At 41.3% G+C, this 19,745-nt stretch overlaps 1 pseudogene; it reads right to left on the bottom strand.

Moving 5' to 3' along the window:
• Positions 1-17,350: 17,350 nt before the first annotated feature.
• On the bottom strand, positions 17,351-17,469 carry LOC118614776 (annotated as a pseudogene).
• Positions 17,470-19,745: the final 2,276 nt, after the last annotated feature.

Genomic DNA, 19,745 nt, shown 5'->3' with positions numbered 1-19,745 from the left:
TGGGTGAGGAGGGAAAAAAAAGAAATGGTGAATAAGCCCTTTTGTGATTGCCTGTGGCAGTCATGAGGCTGGCCAAGTCCCTCAGGGCCTGCCCGGTCACTCAGCACCAAACAGATTCTTTCTGCTGCTCCCTCAAGAAAATGGCTTCCTTCCAGCTAACCCCCAGCTAATGGCCTTGTGCAGCATTTCTCCAAAGCACACCTCTTTTGGCCCAATGCATGGCTCTCCTCTGTCAAGTCTCTGCCCCCATACTCTAGGGCCTGCCCACAGGAAAAAGATCCATCCATATTCTTAAACTGGGAACTTGAGGGAATAATCCCACACCTCACACATTGTACTGTTTCATTTCCATCCTGTAAGCACTTCCTTCCTACCACAGCACCTGCAGACCTCAGAGCTGGTGGTAGTCCTGGACTCTGTATATTAATCTGAGTTCTTGATGTACCAAGTGCTCTAACACAGAGGTTATATCACATTTATTTTGACTAATCGAGTTAAGTATTTGCCTCATTATACAATCTTAAAATTCAACAGAGTGGTGGAGTCATTTTCTTGTGACCAAACACCAAATCAGCACCAAGCTGAGATTAGAATGTGAAGTGTCAAAGTACATGACACAGATTTTTTTCTATTGGGATAGGATTGTTCAGGCTTTCAGAAAGACAGGAGCTAAGAACCTCAGCTTTGATGTCAGACAGATCTCACTCTGAGTCCTGGATGAACTGCTTCCTCTAACTTAACTTACTTAACTCTTCTTAGCTTCAGTTTCTTCAACTATAAAATAAAAATGATAATAATAGGATCTATTTTATAGGGTTAGATTGCTTAAATGAGATCATTCAAGAAAAGTCCATTGCCTTGTGCCTAATGAGCTCTCATTTATGGTAGTTATTAATTTTTGTTTGTTTTTCATTTTTTAAATAATTGACATATGACATTATATTAGTTTTGAGTATACAACATAGTGACTTAATATTTGTAAATATTGTGAAATGATCACCAAGATAAGTCTAGTTAACATCCGTTACCATACATAGCGGCAAATTATTTTTTTTTACTTGTGATGAAAACTTTAAGATTTACTCTCTTAGCAATTTTCAAATATGCAGTGCTATTATTAACTATAGTCACAGGTAGTTATTATTGTTCTAAAGAAGATAACATCTTCAGGCCACTACTAAATTCAAATATGTCCAAATGTGTGTGTGTATAATTTTTTTTTCCCAGCTGCAGAGACTGGAAAAAAAAAACTCTTAAAATATTATTTGGTTTTTCTTGATACTTAGACTCATTGCCTTATGACAAATTGCTAAATTGTGGTCAGGAGTCAATTCACATTAAAAAAAAAGAACAAAGATTATGAGACAATTGACTTGTTAAAAAAAATCATAAGATGCTCATTATTCGCATTGCATCAGCTCTCAAACCACCCTCTGGGTTTCTTATTTTACGCTTATTTCCATATTAATAGCCCAATTACAAAATTATCGACTGAGGTCGTACTAATGACAATGACCCTTCACACTTACAAACTCGCCCTTTAAAAACCTTAAAACCAAAGGAAATTAGCCGTTGACTCTCCCATTCCTGGACAAACTCTGCCCCCTAGTGGACATTAATGCACTTGCGCACCAGCAATTGGGAGTCTCCTTTGTTATTTTTATCTCCCCAGACAAGAACAGGAAAAACCCGTCAGGCCCGCACCCCGTCTTTTCATAGACCCTAACTCCCATCAGCCTGCTCTGTGTAGATAATCAACCAAGAGTCTCAGATGTTGTTTCTGTCCCACGTATCTGAAATTAATTTAGCACATCAATCTTATTTTGTGTTAAGAAGTGTTTCTTGGCAGATTGGTAAGGAAAGTGAAGATGCTTGCTCTCTTCTGGGCCTCCCAAGGGAGTGGTGGTTAAGTTTATAGGCAGGAAGTAGAACCTTGGGTAGGCCGCTTGACCCATTCTGGACCTTGGCTTCCTCTAGTGTAGGAGGAAGGGAGCAGGCTCCACAAGCTTGCGTCTGTTGCAGAGGAGAACCAGGTCCTGACTGTGCTGTAGCAAAAATTGCCCTGGGTATGGGTGTGGATGTGGGGATAGGTGATATGGCTTTCAGTTTCAGCTCTAGTTGTGGGACCTTAGACTAGTAATTCACCTTTCTCGGCCTTAAGCTTCGAATTTTGTAAAACGGAAACAATGATCTTGCCCGGCTGATCGCATCATTTTCTTGTGAAGATTAAGAGAGAGAAGCAGGAGGGGCGATGAAGTGTTTCCCTGAGCGCGCCTTGGAGCTCCTGCTGCACAGCCAGAGGAGGCTGTTCAAAGATGCGGACAGCAGGGCTCTACTATCTGAAGACTGAATCAGAACCCGTGGCGGGAGGGAGAGGGAGCCCGCGGCGGGGTAGAATAAGGAACTCCCAAAGATGTTTATGTCCCAATCCCAGGATCTGTGAATATGTTACCTTACATGGTAAAAGGGACTTTGCAGATGTGACTAAATTTAAGATCTTGAGCTGGGGAGATTATCTTGGATTATCTGCAAGGGCTCATGTAATCACAAGGGTCTTTAGAAGGGAAAGAAGGAAGCAGGAGAGGCAGAGAAGATGTGATGATAGAAGCAGAGATCAGAGTATTGCAGCCATGAACCAAAGAATGCAGGCAGCCTCGAGAAGCTGGGAAAGGAACAGAATCTCCCCTAGAGACCTGAGAAGGAAGGCGGCTCTGCCAACACCTTTCTTTTAGTCCTGTAAGACCCACTTTAGGATGTCTGACCTCCAAAGCTGTAGATAATAAACATGTGTTGTTTTAAACAACTAAATTAGTGGTGATCTGTTACAGCAGCTTTAGGACACTAACACAGGGTAGGGGAGCGAACGGTAATCACAAATCTGCATTTTTTTGTGTACTCCTGGTGAGATTTTTACACAATGCTAAATTTAGATGGCCAGAGAGAGGTACAGTGCAAAGAGCCCGAGGACCAGGAAGTCTGGATTCGGTCTAGCTCTGGTGTCATTAGCTGTGTGACTTTGATAAAATCAGTTTGCCTAGTTGAGCGGCAGTTTCCCCATCTGTAAAAGGAGGCAGTTTTGGGGTGAGGGTTCTCTACGGACTCCTCTGGCTGTAGCATTCTGCTGAGAGAAAATAGCAAAGCTCTTTGAAAAGAGTCTATCTGCCGAGTGTAGGTCTTACTACTCCAGTCTCCTAGAAGAAATAGACTTAATTAATTATTTGAACGGTTAATTTTATACAGGACTTCCTATATGTCAGGTCTTAGTCTAAGCTCTTTACTTATATTAACAGCTATCTATGGGGTTATCTTGGTATAGTGATTATTAATGTGCAATTAATAATTAAATGCTCTGGGGAGATGATTTCTAATCAGGAGTTTGATCAATAAGTCAGTGGGGGGAGGGGGGTTGCAGGGGGCAACCATCCTCAGCTAATTAAGGGGGAGACTCCTTTTCTCTGCTTTGAAAAGAAAAATGTCACCAAACATTACGAGCAGCCTCAGGGGTATGGATAGAAGGGGGAAGGGGTTGCTGTTGCCAGGCAACTAGCTCCTCATCACTAATCATGTGCATAAAGCCTGGGTTTTCGTTTTCAGCACAGATGAAACAGGCCTCCTTCCCTCTCCCACCCCCTGCTCCCTACAGCTGGCCTTTGGGCTCTGGTTTCAGACACTTGGACCCTGAATCAGGACCAGGACCCCTCAGTATTCCAGGGTCAGTTCTGCTTCTAGAATGCAAAAGGAGAGAGAAGAGTCTGTGCCCATCGCAGACGAGGCAAGGCCCAGCACGGGTATTCCAGAATGAACACCCTTCCGACACTACAGCTTTTTGAATGAGCCATCACCCCAGAGGCTTGCCTAGATTTGAGGAAAATCCCTTTCTGACCCCTGCATTCAAGGGAGGCTCTTGCTGTTTGCCATGTGGATGCCGAGCAAACATGTGGGTCCCTGGGCTGGCTTCCCATGCTCTCTGCAAACATTTCTCTCTGGATACAGCCAACTGTCCAATTATGCAAGATGCAACCCTCTTCCCGTGGGTATTTGTTGTCTTAAAGAGCAAGGACCCAGTATGTCCAGAGAGTTTACATAGCACATGTCACACAGAGAAAACGCACCCACTGGGGAAGCTGTGGTCCCGTGGGAGCCTGGCCATCTTTCGTTAGTGAAACACAGAAGACTGCTCTGTCCGTGACTACTTCTGGAAGAGTCAATAACAGGACAGGGGTTTGCATGTGTTCCCTTCCCAACATATAAGCTTTCTAGGAGACTAGAGGGACTGCTTTTGTGCTACGGGAGCAAATACTATGTTTGGGATGTGATACTAGAGTTATCAAAGGGCTGCCTTGGTCCTGGAAGGCTATTTCAGAGAAAGTCATTACAGGCATTGACTAAAACGATAGACAACACCCCAGAATGTGGAATGTACCAGCCCATTGGCCTCCCACAGTTCCGAAGCCAGAGCCGTCTCTTTCTGGGCAAACGTCTAGAGCTCAGAAAGAAGACTAGGAACTCCCGAGGGGTTGGCGCCACCTCGGCGGGCCCAGGCGGGCCACATTGCTCCTGGAGAATGGTCATTTAGTGTCGGGGCCACGTTTCGGCCACCTGTCACAGTCCCCTTCCCTCTCTCTGCTTGAGCCACACAGCCTCCTTACTACCCACTCAAACGTACCCACGTGAGGCTTTTGCACATGTCCCCTGGATGCTCCTACCCTGGATGACATGCGACCTTCTCCGGCCACCACCCTGTCTAAAATAATACATCTGTCACCCTCATGTACTCTCTCTACGCTTGCCATTTTGATTTTCTTCAAAGTACTTGACTTCTCTCTCTTTTTCTCTCCATCATTCTCTTTCTCTCTTCCTCTCTCCCCCTCCTCTCTCTATCTGTCTGTTCATCATCTGTCCATCCATACATTTTATTTATTGCCTGTTACAGTCACTGGAGTGGAAGCTCCATGAGGGCAGGACACTCTTTTTTACTAAGTGCCGTAACTGTGGAACCCGCCACGGTGCCCATCATGAGGCTAGCCCTCAGTTAACACTTGTCGAGTGGATTTTGATGATTGTTATTCCACTCTTTTCCAGGAAGGCGTGAGGTTCTTTACTTACAACCTCATATCCCAGGCACCCTGAACTTCGCTCTGAAGGCAAGTGATATCTGAGTTTCTGTTGTATCTTTACAGGTACTTTATGCTTATTCAAACAATACACACACATTGCCACTTTCCTCCCACCTTCTCTTTTAAAACCATAATAGTAGAGTACTTTGTATTTCTTCTAGACCTGCTTTTTTTCACTGTTTATATCTTGAAGATCATTTCATGTCAGTTCAAATACAGCTTCTTGATTTTTTCCTACAGCTGAGTAATATTCCAATGTCTGGATGTACAGCAATTTATTTATTTGGTTGCCTCCAAATGGACATGTAGGCTCTCTCATTTTTTGTTATCGCAAAGAATGCTACAAATAATATTGTATACATGTCATATCATATATGTGTGACCACTTAAACAGGATAAATTCTTAGCAGTCAAGCTGCAAATTACAGCTGCATATAGCTGTAATTTGGATAGATATCACTAAATTGCTCTCCACAAGAATTCTATCTACATTCTTATCAACATTTTATGAGAGCTTGTTTTCTCACACCTTTACCAGGCTTTCTTTTATCTTTGCCAACCTGATAGTTAAAAAGTGAGATTGCAGTGTAATCTTATTTTGCATTTTCTTACTGTGGATAAGGTTTAATATCTATCCATATGTCTAAGAGACATTTATATTTCCTTTCTCATAAACTGTCTATTTTTTTCTGTTAGGTTGTTTATCTTTTTAAAAAATCGACTTATAGGAACTTTGATATATTAGGAAAATTAATCTTTGGCTGTGATACAGGTTATAAACATTTTCCCTAATATGTAATTTGTCTTTGGACAAAAAACATTATCTGTTTTGTGCCTTAGAGATTGTTTTTGGTCTAATTTATTAATCTGTGTATGTATGTGCGTGATTGCCACCTTTTAATTTTTCTTTTAAGTACTTTATCATATGTCATTTTGTGTTTAGCAGTATTCTTGGAAATTACATTTTTTATTAGTTACACTTAAATTGGTGCTGCCCTGATAGGGTTTTGGGACACGTTCTCAAATCCTGGATGAATTGAGAAGCTACCCTATTCCTTGAAGAATTTTGAGAGATTTGGGAAGCAGTCAAACTGTGATATCCCTCCTCACTTTGATGTTGGTTCTTATAAATCTCTGTTTCAGAGAGTGGCATTTTTTTGGACTCTTTTTCAGGATTCTGGAACATATCACCTGTTTTAGTCTTTAATCATCTCCCCACTCATTACAGGTGCAGAAGGTTGACACAGCTGGAAAGCGTCTGTTCCCAGAGAAAAGGAAGCCCTCTGTCGTGTTACTCTCCTTGACAGGAACCCACCATGCACCCACTGTCAGCCTCACTGGATCTGCCCTCCCCTACTTGCCTTTCAACTTCCTCTGTCATCAGTGTACTCTACCTCTTTCCCTCTCTACCTGCCTGCATGATTCCTCTGTCCTCAGCCCCCATTCTAGGCAGGCTGGCCATTCCTGGCTCTTTATTGTAGCCTCTGCATGGGGCTGATCTGAGTTTACTGGGACCTGAATAATATTCACTCTTTTTAAAGAAAATGAATGCAAAGTGATGAGTACAAAATTAAATATGAAAATGAATAGAAGGAGAAAATAAATCATAACAAATTACAAAGTTTTAACAGCCGAAAAGTACCACAAAAACACAAAATATAAAAAAATAACATCAGTTTGTGTTAATTAGTTGTCGAACACTTTTGAAATACTGCTTTCCTTCCCTTTTGGCTGTACACTCTTTGTCTCTTCATATGACAATAAGTTTGAACTACCACTTTCTATGGAGGGAATAGAAAGAGACTTCAGGTTTTTTCTGACATAGCTGATCATTTGGAAAAACGTATTTTAGCTTTGAGACATAGTCCAATGTATTAGGATCCATGAATCATATGACTTCAAACAAACCACATATTCACTACTGTTTTAATCCTCTAGGATTAAATCCACAGGAATTTTCGCAAATCCCAATTTGCACAATTTCCGTCAAAAAAGAAAGAGAGAGAGGAAGGAAGGAAGGAAGGAAGGAAGGAAGGAAGGAAGGAAGGAAGGAAGGAAGGAAGGAAGGGATAGTATATTGATATAGCATTATCTGGTATATTTCTGACAAGGGAGAATTTTAATTTTGACCAGAAGTCAAAAATCCAATTCTCCATTTTACAGTTTTACAGACCAAATTTTGGCTCCGTATGTTTTCCAACTTGTTTCTGCTCAACTCCCCAGATTTTTCTGGTGACAAACACTGTGGGACACAGTTATGTAGTGACAGAACTCCCAGCACTGCACCTTCCTGTCACCACGCTGGGTGAGTCAGGGCAGTGGGAGTATTCCTCAAAACCACCTCCACCCAGCCAACCAGCAGACTTAATGAAATGACTGGAAGCCATATAAATAAATATATCCCATTCAACACCACAGTAAATGTATCCTCAACTCAATTTCCCCTAGTTTGCTTTAAAAAATGCCCACTGCCATATCAAAGCTGGGGGGTGGGGAGATTTAATAGAGGAGGAATTGAAATGAAAATGGCTGATGTGGTCTTAATACTTGGAGCTAATGCACCTCCTAAAAGTTCTGCAAAAACTTTGAACATGACTCACATCTGGGACCATGGAAGGACTCATGTAGTGAGTGCCCTTGAAGCTCAAGCTTCATTAGCTTCAAAATAGAGCCACCTGGGCTCTTGCAGCTTGCACCTGGACAGCTGCCGAGCCTTCATTCAAAATCGCTTCTGTAGACTCAAGACGATTTTGATTTCCAGGGACAGAAACCCAACAAAAACAAACTAGATGGGGGATGTATGGATTCCCAAACTGCTGGCCTCAGGAACAGTTGGAACCAGTGACAGTAGCACTGCCAGGATTCTCCATCTGTCTTTCTCTCCAGGTCGTGGTTTCCATCTCCACTAGCGCCAACTAAAACTTACACCTTATTGGAGTTTTGATCTAGGCCAGCTCCAGCCTCAGGTTGCATTGTTTTGCCATTCAAGGAGAAACCCTTCAAAGGATTCAGATTGGGTCATGTAACTACTCCAGTGGAGTACTATGATGTATAATCCACAACTAGATCTTTAAAGTTGGGTAAGAAAGAAGGGAGGGTGCTGAGGTAGACAGAACGATGGCTCAGAGTCCTTCATGCCCTAATCCCTGGAGTTACCTTATGTGGCAAAAGGACTTTGCAAATGTGATTCAACTAAGAATCTTGAAATGGGTAGATTATCCTGGATTATTTGGGTGGACCGAATATAATCATGATGTCCTTATAAGAAAGAGGCAGGAGAGTCAGAGACAGAGAAGGAGACGATGAAGGCAGAGGAACGAGGGCCACGAGTCAAGGGATGCCAGCAGCTCCACGAACTGGAAGCTTCTCTCCTATCACCTGTGGAAGGATTGTAGCCCTGCCAACACCTGATTTTAGGACTTCCGGAACTATAAGAAAATGAATGTGTGTCGTTTAAGCTAATAAGTTTGTGGCAGTTTACTACAGCAGCCATCGGAAACTAACACAGGGGCTGAGAAGGAAAAAAATGCATGCCCACTGTGCCTTTTCTCTTCTCCTTTAGCCCTACCCATCTGTTATGGGCCGAATCATGTCCTCCCCAAGCTCATATGTGGAAGCCCTAATCCTTGGTGTCTCAGAATATGACTGTATATGAATATAGATCTTTAAAGAGATAATTAGGATAAAATGAGGTCATATGCATAGGCCCTGATGCATAATAACTGGTGTCCTTACAAGAAGAGGAGATTAGGACATCAAATGGAAGATGATGTGGAGACACAGACAGAAGTCCACCTCCAAGCCGGGGAGGAAGGCTTCAGAAGAAACCAACCCTGCAGACACTTTGATCTCTGCCTTCTGGCCTCCAGAACTGAGAGAAACTAAATGTCTGTCGTTTGAGTCCCCCATTGTGTGGTATTTGTTACGGAAGCCCTAGCAAACTAATGTACCATCCTTCAAGGCCACAGACATGAAATTCTCCTTTCTCAAAGTGCCTTTGATTAGTCAGACTCACAGTAACCATCGTCTCAGAAAATCGAGTGGTTGAGTGTCACCACAGTTTAGCACAAGGACCACAAACCCAGATTCCTGGAGGGGCCGTGAAGAGGACTTACATGAGCGAACGGGCTAAGTGTAGGAAACACGGCACTTGCAAAGTTACACATAAACAGTAGACGCTAGCACAAAAAAATAGGCTCATTCTCAGTCTTCCTATCTGCTGTTAACTTTCTCACCTTAGATGGAGGAAGGATACAAGAAGCATTCTTCTCATAGTTCCTGGCCGTACTCTGCGTTAAAGTGACAGTGCTAAGAAAGAAGGGCACCTGCACTCATCCTTGTGTCCAGAAGCCCACGGGGAGAGGGGCCGAGGTGAGCTGGTGTGTGCAGGCTCCAGACAACTGGCACAGGAGTTGAGTACAGGCCCCACGGCCACCACACTTTTCCAAGTTTTCAAAAGAAGTTGGAAATGTAGACTTTATTTTTTATTTTTATTTTTTAAACATTTTATTTATTTATTTTTTTTTTAACATTTTATTTATTTTCCCTCTCCCCCCTCCCCCCTCCCTTCTGGTAACCACGAGTCCATTATCCATGTCCATGAGTCTCTCTCTGTTTGTTTGTGCTGTTCATTTGTTGCTTTTAGGTTTCTATTCCACATATAAGTCATACCATGTGATTTTCAACCTTTTCTGTCTGGCTCATTTCACTTAGTATGATTATTTCAAGGTCCATCTTATGGCTGAGTAATATTCCATTGTATATATGTACTACAGCTTCTTTAGCCAATCAGCTGAAGAAGTGGCTTCCATGTCTTGGCCACTGTGAATAATGCTGCTATGAACATCGGTGAGCAAATATCTTTTTGGATATGGGTTTTCGAGTATTTGGAGGTAAATATCCAGTAGAGGGATTGCTGGATCATAAAATAGATTAATTCTTAGTTTTTTGAGGAACCTCCATACTGTTTTCCATAGTGGCTGAACCCATTTGCAGTCCCACCAGCAATGTATGAGGGTTCCTTTTTCTCCACATCCTCTCCAACATTTGTTATTACTTGTCCTGTTGATTCTAGGTATTCTAACAGGTATGAGATGGTATCTCATCGTGGATTTGATTTGCATTTCCCTAATAGCTAGTGATGTTGAACATCTTTTCATGTATTTGTTGGCCATTTGTATGTCCTTCAGGGAGAAGTGTCTGTTCAAGTCCTCTGTACATTTTTTGATTGGATTGTTTGTTTTTTGTTGTTGTTATTGAGTTGCATGAATTCTTTGTATATTTTGCATATTAGGCCCTCATTGGAGGTGTTGCTTGCAAATATATTTTCTCATTCAGATGGTTGTTTCTTTACCTTCTTGATGGTTTCTTTTGCTGAGCACAAGCTTTTTAGTTTGATGTAGTCCCATTTGTTTATTTTTGCTTTTACTTCCCTTGCTTTTGAGAGCAAATTCATAAAATCCTCTTTAAGTCCAAGGTCCCTGAGTTTTGTTCCTATGTTTTCTTCTATGCATTTTATTGTTTCAGGTCTTATATTCAGGTCTTTAATCCATTTTGAGTTAATTTTGGTGTGCAGTGATAGACAATCTAGTTACATTCTTTTGCAGATGGCTTTCCAGTTTTCCAGGGACTATTTATTGAATTATTTCCTTTCTCCACTGTATTTTCTTTTCTTTTTGGTCAAAAATTATTTACCCATATAAATATGGGTTTACTTCCGGACTCTTAATTCTGTTCCACTGGTCTGTGTGTCTGTTTTGTTGCCAATATCATGCCATTTTGATAATCGTCGCTTTGTAGTATAATTTGAAGTTGGGCAGAGTGATGCCTCCATCCTCATTCTTTTTCCTCAGGATGGCTTTGGCAATTTGGGGTTTTTTGTGCTTCCGTATAAATCTGATGATTTTTTGTTCTATTTCCTTAAAAAATGCCGATGGGATTTTGATGGGGATTGCATTAAATCTGTATAATGCTTTAGGTAATATGGTCATTTTAACTATGTTGATTCTTCCAATTCAAGAACATGAAATATCTTTCCATTTCTTTGTATCTTCTTTAATTTCTTTTAATAGGGTCTTATAGTTTTCATTATATGGGTCCTTCACATGTTTCATTAGATTTATTCCTAGGTATTTTAATCTTTTTGTTGCAGTTGCAAAAGAAATTATTTTTTCTACTTCTTTTTCTGACACTTCATTATTAGAGTATAGGAACACTATGGATTTTTGAACATTGATTTTGTATTCAGAAACTTTACTGTATTTGCTTATTGTTTCTAGTAGTGTTGTTGTGGAGTCTTTAGGGTTTTCTATATAGAGAATCATGTCATCTGCAAATAGTGACAGTCTGATTTCTTCGTTTCCTATTTGGATACCTTTTATATCTTTCTCTTGTCTGATTGTACTCGCTAGGACCTCCAATGTTATATTAAATAACAGTGGCGATAGCGGACAGCCTCGCCTTGTTCCTGATCTTAGAGGGAAGGTTTTTAGTTTGTCACCATTAATTATAATGTTGGCTGAGGGTTTGTCAAAAATGGCCTTTATTATATTAAGGTATTTTCTTTCTATACCGATTTTGTTAAGTGTTTTGCTCATAGATGGGTGCTGTATCTTGTTGAAGGCTTTTTTCTGCATCTATTGATATGATCATATGATTCTTATTTTTCAATTTGTTTGTGTGATGTATCACATTAATCAATTTACATATGTTGAACCATCCCTATGCCCTTGGGAAGAAGCCCACTCGATCATGGTGTATAATCTTTTAAATCTGTTGCTGTATTCAGTTTACTAGTATCTTATTTAGGATTTTTGCATCTGTGTTTATGAGAGATATTCATATGTAGTTTTCTTTTTTTCTGTTATCTTTACCAAGTTTTGGTATCAGGGTGATACTGGCCTCATAAAATGAGTTGGAAAGTATTGCCTACTCTTCAATTTTTTTTTTTTTGGAAGAGTTTGAGGAGAATAGGTATTAAATCTTTTTGGAATATTTGCTAGAATTCACTGGTGAAACCATCTGGTTCTGGACTTTTACTTTTTGGTGGGTTTTTGATGATTTCAGTTTCAATTACCATACTGCTGATCAGTCTATTTAGATTTTCCAGTTCTTCTTGATTCGGTCTAGGAAGGTTGTATTTTTCTAAGTACTGGTCCATTTCTTCTAGGTTATTAAATTTGGTGTTATATACTTTTTCATCGTATTCTTGTATGATCCTTTGTATTTCTGCAATGTCAGTCATAATTTCCCCTCTTTCGTTCCTGATTTTGTTTATTTGTGTCCTTTCTCTTTTTTCTTTAGTAAGTCTAGCCAAGAGTTTGTCAATTTTATTAACCTTATCAAAGAACCAACTCTTTCTTGAATTTATTTTTTCTATTGTATTTTTTTCAATTTATTTCATTTGTGTTCTAATTTTGATGATTTCTTTCCTTCTGTTGACTTTAGGCCTCCTTTTCTAGTTTTTTAAGATGAAGCATTAGGTTGTTTATTTGGGCTCATTCTTGTTTTTGGAGGTAGGCATGTAATGATATGAACTTTCCTCTTATGACTGCTTTTGCCGTGTCCCAAAAGTTTTGATATATTGTACAATCATCATTCATTTCTATGTATTTCTTGATCTCTCTTTTTATTTTTTCTCTGACCCAATTATTCTGCAGTAGTATGTTGTTTAATCTCCATGTATTTGTGGTTCTTACCACTTTCTTTTTATAGTTGATCTCTAGTTTCAAAGCATTATGATCAGAGAATATGGTTGGTATAATTTCAACCCTCTTATATTTGTCGAGGCTATCGCTATGTCCCAGTATGTGGTCAATCCTTGAGAATGTTCCATGTGCACCAGAGAAGAATGTATAAGCAGCTGTTTTGAGATGAAAGGCTCTGTATATGTCAATTATATCCAGTTTGTCTAATGTGTCACTTATGGATGTTATTTCCGTATTGATTTTCTGTTTGGATGATCTGTCCATATCTGACAGTGAGTTATTTAGATCCCCTACTATGATGGTGTTTTGGTTTGTTTCTCCTTTTAGCTCTGTTAGTAATTGTTTTATATATTTCAGGGCTCCCTGATTGGGAGCATAGTCATTAATAAGTGTCACATCTTCTTGGTGCATGATTCCCTTTATCATTATGGAGTGTCCCTCAGTATCTTTCTTTACCATGTTTATTTTGAAGTCTATTTTGTCTGGTATTAGTACCACTAGTCCTGCTTTTTTCTGAATGCCATTTGCTTGAAATATCGTTTTTCACCCTTTCAGCTTTGAGTCTATATTTGTCTTTGGAGCTGAGATGTGTCTCCTGGAGGCAGCATATGGTTAGGTTTTGTTTTTCTTTTGATCCATTCTGCAACTTTGTGCCTTTTTATTGGTGAGTTCAGTCCATTTACATTTAAGGTGATTATTGAAATCTGAAGTCTTCTTATAGCCATTTTAGCTTTTGTGTTCTGGTAGCTTAATGTTTTCATTGCTTCCTTGTCCTTGTGTTTCTGTTTTCTTTATTTTGGTTGGCTTTTGTGGGTTTTCTCTCTGGTCCTTCTTGTTTTATGTTATATACTTCAGTTCTGAATCTTTGGTGTGTGGTTACCATTACAAATATGTAAAGGATAGTTACAGATATAAAGTCACCTCTTTTCTTCTCCATTTGCCTTATCTTCATTCACCTTTGCAAATCTGGGTCTTTGAATCCTCCCCTTTTCAGTCATTGTTGTCTCAGTTTGTCCCTATATATACTGAACGTTCATTACTATCTTGCTATAGCAAATCTCTTTTTATTTTAAGCTTATAATCCCCTGTTCATTTTATCAGAATAAAATGAACGTACATTTTACTGGAATAAAAAATAATCAGGAAAAAAACCTGCTGGCTAAAATTGTTATTGCCAAACAAGACACATATAAGGGCTAGATTCAGACCAAAGGCCACCAGTTTGCCACCTCTGATTTAACATTTCATTGTTTTCTGATTGTTCCATGTGTTCACGTGACCAGAGGGGACTGCCTCTAGTTGTAGAAGCTCTGTAGTAAGAGAAAGCTCAGCATCTGAAGCACTGAAAGGACTTTTTCCCAACTAGAACGTAGAGACAGGTTTCAGGAGAGATGAGGCAGACAGGGTAGGGTGAGTCAGGAGAGTGGGCCTCATTGCCACACCTAGGAGCTCACCTTCATTACAGCCATAATGGAAAAGCCAAGACTGACAAGATCAGATTTGATTTTGAGATAAATCATGAAAACTAGAGCCTGAAACAGCCTGGCTGACAGACTCAGGACAAAGCTAACTGCCCCTCCGCAACAGCTCTCCAGGGCGCGCGCGCGTGCGTGTGTGTGTGTGTGTGTGTGTGTGTGTGTGTGTGTGAGAGAGAGAGAGAGAGAGAGAGAGAGAGAGAGAGAGAGAGAGAGAGAGAGAGAGAGAGAGAGAGAGAGAAAGGGAGGCTGACACCTGGGGTAGAACTGCGGAGCTCGAGGGAAAAAAACCTGGCTAAAATTGACTTTAATATGCATCCCATTCAGAGCGGGTTGCTGTGTGTGTATGTGTGTGTGCACACTTAACAGTTGGAGTAATTCTGAGGTGGATCTTGGCAAGCTGACCGTCCGCAGGTTCAAGGTGGTGTTTTCTTTCCTTACACCGTCACTGACTAGTTCCAGACCAAGGTCACCGTATAGAGGAAGTGCTGAAGTCCAGCTATCAAATAACCTTCGTCTCCTTGCAAGCCTGGAGGAAATACTGAGAGGTCCAGCTTTAAACTGATCCTGGGCAGTCCGGAGCCCTCAGTAACCGCGGCAACCCCTAGAGGCTGCTGCAACCTCAGCAACGAGGTCTGTGCCCAGGGAACATGCTGGCTCCTTGGATGCAGAAGTAGCTGAGCCTTGGTGATGGTGGGACGCGACCACAGACAGTCTACCCGCGCATGGAATTATGCGGACAAGCTCTGAAGGGGTCAAAGCCCACTCAACTCACACCCTTCCCTGAAGAAAAAAAGAAATTATATGAACAAAAGATGATACTTCTTCCAGCGGCCAGTAGTGTTTGAATGTTTATTGAGTGTATTTCTCTGTTCGATCAAAGGCAATTCTTCAACACCAGGACTCGAATATCTCAGGAAAAAACTAACTAGTCACAATGAGTGATGCTTTATGAAGCCTGAAAAATTCTATGGGCAGAAGGACAACGTTGAAGGGGCAGTTTGGGGAGGGGTGGAGTGAGTGAGTGGGGACCCTTGGCTTTGGAGGTCTGGTTATTAAGAATTAGATGACTGCTGGACTGCTGGTCCCAGAGACTTTTGTACTTGGTGATGGATTTCTAATTCACTCCCAGTCTTGACCATTGGTAGAGATATCAGGATGTCGCTTCAAGGATCGTCACGGTCAAATCAATCCACACTTCTGAGTATGAGTGGTGATGCTTCCCCAGGGGCCCAGAGTTCTTTGTTGTCCCCATTGGCCTCTGGGTCCTCTGTTCTCTCTCTGCTCTGGATCTCATCTTTACACTTCCTCTGCCTGTGCACAATAGAGATTCTGCTTGGTGCTTCCCCTAGCAACCAATAGCAGCTGCTAGAAACACCTGTAGCATCAGGACAGGTCCCCCAGCCCCTGCTTCTAACCAGACTACCACTCCTACATCCCAAGATGGACTTTAGGCCTCAGTGCAAGAGATGGCCATGATCCCTGTACAATGTAGAGGCAGTCATGGTGTGGGTTTCCTGTAGAAGCATTGGTAGAGCTGAGAGAGGCCTCCCAGAGGTACAATGAGAACAAAAAGGCTAGATGAGATGCAGACCAGTTAAGAGACCCCCAGTCAAGTGAGTTTCCCCCTATTTGGGAAAGAAGGGTTTCTACCTTTCACAAGCCCTGCATTCTATGTATTTTGCTCTTATCCTATTCTCAAATCGCCCGATCTCTGAGTTCAGCAAGACTCCACATCACCCCTACCTACTGTCCAGGCTCAAGGCATTCATTGCACACTAAGCCAAACTGGACCACTTGCTGCAGCCTTAACCTATTCCACACACATTCTTGCTTCCAAGTGTCTTTACCCAAGATATACATTTAATGGAAGCCTATCAGGAGATGTTTGATGTAATTGTTTTAAAACATTCTCCACAAAATTGTTCATAACACTGCTTTATCTTAAAAATTAAAAGCAGTCCTAAGTGAAAGGGAACAAATGAGGGATCAGGTGAGGGTTTATATTGAAAGATAGGTGTGATATCTGTTGAACACATTCAGTAACAACAATAAAAAAAAAACCCTAAATATTTAATAGTTTTTTTTCCCCAGCTACCTGAAAATATCCTACACACAAAAATAGCTGCTTCAAGATCACCATGTCAACATGTCACAAGTTTGTTCATATGGCTCCCTCCATCTTACCACTCCCTGTGTCAGTTAGGAACGCCTCATGATGTGATTAATGGCTGCTAACAGGAGCCTGAGCAAGACAAACATTTATGACCTCACATCGCAAGAAGTCCAAAGGCAGGCAATTCTTGGCCTTGGTTCAGCAGCTCAGTAGAGCTAACGAGGACCCGGCTTTTTTCACTTTCTGCTACCATCCTTAGCATGTTGGCGGCGAGTGCTCACTCTTGTCACCTCGTGGTTACAAGATGGCTGCCACAGTTCCAGGCAGCATATTCTCATACGAGGCAGGAAAAACGAGGGAGGGGCGACAGTTAAGATTCTGTTAAAACTGCCCTGGGAAGAACAGAACCAGAACCAATGTAGTGGCAGCTGAGATGGAAAGATGACAAATTTGAGATGTATTTAGAAGGTGGAACCGATGTGACACCCTGGCAACGATGAGCAAGGTGGCTCTGAGGTTTCTAGCTTGGGTGACTTGGTAGGTGATGATGGCGACTTTAATGGAAATAAAGAGTACAGAAAGATCAGATCTGGTGCAAGTAGAATACAGTGACCTTGGCTTTTTTAGTTTGAGGTTCTGTAGGGACATCCATGTACAGATATTTCATAGGAAACTTAAAATTGGATCCATAGCTCAGAGAAGAAGTAAGTACTAACTGTAATTGAGATATTTGTCACACAGGTGATAGCTGAAACCACGGAGAGTGAGTATAAAGAAGGTGGAATGGAGATAATGGAGCCGCAGAATGCTGAAGTGTGATGCGGAAGTAAAAGGAGCCCCAGGACCCTGATGTTAAGGAACCCCCCTAAGGGAGGAGAGAGTTTTAAAGAGCAGAGGGAGGTCCGCAGTGTCGATTGAGCTATTCCTTTTTTTTTACACCTACAATACCTGGTATTCCTAGATGGTCTCCCATCCGAGTACTAACCAGGCCCAACCCTGCTCAGCTTCCGAGGTCAGATGAGATCGGGCACAGTGAAGGTAGCATGGCTATAGGCAATTAATCTAGAAATGAAGTAAGACTATGTCTGTGAAATATATGGTTTTGGCAGTTAGATAATTGGTGACTTTATTCAAAACAATTTATGTGAGGGAGGCACTTATTCTACTTTCCAGTGGTTTGAGGAGTCTTAGGAAATAAGGAAGTGGAGATTACTCCTATAGGAAATGTAGTATGAGGTATGATCATATGATTGATTCCAGTCCAGTAGTTATAAGGCTGGTCTTATTGGGAGCCTTGTAGAAGAGAGTTTCCTTTCCTTAAAAGGCAAGAAGTGAGTGAGGAGAGACTACAACTCCTGTTGTGTTTGTGTGAAGATGTGATGGCTGGATCTGTGGCAGCCATTCTGTGGCTAGTGGGGGCGGGGGGGGGCATTGTTGATGCATGGAGGCTAGCTCACCTGGGAGGGCGAGCTTGGTTCTTGGTCTTCACTGACCTGATGAACTAACCCTATAGCCTCCTACCTCCAAACTTCTTTTTAGGTGAGAAAAATAAATCCCTGTTGCTTAAGCCACTTTTATTCTGCTCATAACTGGTATGTTGAGCACACTGCTCATGAGATGTGATAAAAATAAACTCTATTGACTGGCTTCTCTCTTTTCTGTCTCATTCCTCTCCTCCTTCCTCCAAGCTCTGTGTTTGATCCCTTAGAATCAAGGTGTGAGATGGTAAATGCTAAAACCATGGGTAGGGTCCTTCTTAAATAGGTACTGCTATAAGTGGATTATGGCTCTCTGGTCCTGGCAGATACAAAAACTGACTTTCTTGCAGGTACTTCCCAGCTCTGGGCATTCTTCCCTGCGGTTCCCTTGACCTGAGGGAATGCATCTGTCCTGGGATCTCCTTTCTTGGCCCCACAGGGATGCTGCACCCACCTCTAGCTTTCTAGTGCTGTGATTCCCTCCCACCCCCACCCATTGGCTCAATCCAGTTCATACCATGCAACCATCCCTCATCAGACTCATGGGAAACACTGAGCATCCTAGTGCCTGACCCCAACATGGCCCTCATCTCTCTGGCAGCTACAGGCTTCCAGCTCTCCCACTTGCCAGTAAAAGATCTCTTCAAACCCTGTTCTAAGTCTATGGTAGTAGAACTCCCACCTCGGTCACCTCAGAAGGAAGCTGAAGAAAGAACTAATCTGAGAATCCTCTCTCCTCTCTCTCAATTCCTTTATGTTCTTGAATTGCTGAGGGGGTCAAGAGCTTATGGAGTTTCTCAATCCCTCCCTTTGGGAGTTCTACATACAGTGACTTTGCTTTGGAATTTTGTCTTTTATATTCTGGCATCTTTATCTTTTATTTTGGGGAACACAAACATTTAGTCCATAATAGATGTATATGTATGTAAATATATTACATATTAGTATGTACACATTACACATATGCATATATCCATATACAAATGTTATATGTATTCCCTACCTCTGTCCACTGAGAGGAACTGGGGTTGGTGATGCCCCAACAGCAACAAACAAAACTAGAACCCAGATCTTGGCTTTTAAATATTATTTTCCATTAAAAGGAATCAGACTTCTTGCAAAAACAGCTGTTTACAGGTCTAGGGTGGAAAAAGTACATGATGAGCCTAGAACATCTTGTGACAAAAATCAAGGGGTACTCCAAGAATGATGAGGACATGTCAAAAGGACAAAAAGACAGCTTAAATGAGTTCCCTCTGGCCAAACAGGGAACAACATATCATTAAAACAAATAGTAACAATCATGAATTCTAACTCTTTGAATAAAATAGGAAGCTATGATTCCATACTGGTATAAATAAATCAATTGAAAGTTTGATGGGGAATAAGAGGCAGGAAGTACCTTCCCACAAAATACTCATTAATTACCAAGGGGGGAAAATGTCTTTACAGTGAAAGAGCCTGGCAGTCACCACCTAGATCTAATGATCAAAGTGAAAGCATCAGAAATGTAACACACCGAAACCACCGCCCATCTATTAGGGCACAGTGAGAACACAATGTCACTTTTGCAATATGCCTGCGAAAGATGTCTAACCTGAACCTAATCATAAGAAAACTCCAACTGAGGGATGTTATACAAAATAATCGTTCTGTAGGAATGATGGAGGAACTGTTTCAGACAGAACGAAACAAGAGATAACGCAACTCAACTGAATGGGATCCTTCGGCTGCAAAGGACATTTTGGGGACAACTGGTGAAACTTAAATGGAGTCTGAAAATTAGATGTCAGTAATAGATCTATTTAATTTCCTGATTTTGATGGTTGTATTGTGGTTTTGTAGGAAAATGT

This window comes from Rousettus aegyptiacus, unplaced genomic scaffold, assembly GCF_014176215.1.
Source record: "Rousettus aegyptiacus isolate mRouAeg1 unplaced genomic scaffold, mRouAeg1.p scaffold_m13_p_2, whole genome shotgun sequence".
NCBI classification, from domain to species: Eukaryota; Metazoa; Chordata; class Mammalia; order Chiroptera; family Pteropodidae; genus Rousettus; species Rousettus aegyptiacus.
This window is presented reverse-complemented; position numbering and strand designations above follow the sequence as displayed.